Genomic DNA, 743 nt, shown 5'->3' with positions numbered 1-743 from the left:
ACCAAAAAAGACTCTTTACAAGGCAGACAACACTGCTGAAAAGAGGCCTTGAGCAGCAATCACTACTTCAAAGGCGTTAACCTCAAAACTCCTCTCAAGGTTTTAGGTTCCACACTAGCTCTTCCCTCTCTCCTTAGAATTTAGAAAGTCAAAGACTTGGAGACGACCCTTACTGTGTTGACATAATGAGCCCGTCATACATAAGAAAGATGAGGAACCAATGACTAAAAGACGAAGACTGGCCAACTGCAGCATAAGACTAGTGCAAAGCGCAACCATGGGTCATCATTGTCGACATCATGCTAACCAACTATATCTCCAAAACTTACCGCATGGTGCAAGGATATGATTCAAACAAAGAGAGACCCAGTCTGGGCAACCATGCTGGCCATGACACGAAAACCAAGGCTAAGATTCAATTTCAACAATGGCTTAAGAGGTGTAGCAAGAACCAGACTACAATTGATACGCAAAACAATTATACCTTGAGTGAAAAGTGCTTTAAAGACTACCACATAAACAAGTAGCATAGAAATAGATGGCTTCCAAAGATGTTAACTAAGTTAAGAAAGTGTGAACACCACACCAACAAAATAGTCAATGCTTGATACAGCCCAAGTTAGCAGCAGTACGGGAAAGCCTCCAATTAAAAAAGCTGGTAATCTTATTTGCAGCCCCATCACGAAGAGTCCATTAGCTGCAAAACTGAGTAGCTGTGATTTCAGGCTGTTCTCACCATTGGT

At 41.9% G+C, this 743-nt stretch overlaps 1 protein-coding gene across 1 annotated transcript in view; it reads right to left on the bottom strand.

Annotated features, from left to right (window-relative positions):
* Nucleotides 1–485: 485 nt before the first annotated feature.
* Nucleotides 486–743, bottom strand: part of LOC147618612 (uncharacterized) — a 4,727-nt gene continuing 4,469 nt past the window's right edge. Inside the window, exon 3 of the mRNA XM_086773635.1 lies at nt 486–743. This exon is cut by the window's right edge and continues 43 nt beyond it. The gene's annotated coding sequence lies outside the window, so the exon portion shown is untranslated.

Source organism: Cibotium barometz, chromosome 34 (genome assembly GCF_041138505.1).
Source record: "Cibotium barometz isolate CiBa-2024 chromosome 34, ASM4113850v1, whole genome shotgun sequence".
Lineage (NCBI taxonomy): Eukaryota > Viridiplantae > Streptophyta > Polypodiopsida > Cyatheales > Cibotiaceae > Cibotium > Cibotium barometz.
The sequence above is the reverse complement of the archived record's forward strand: the minus strand, read 5'-3'. Positions and strand labels throughout refer to the sequence as shown.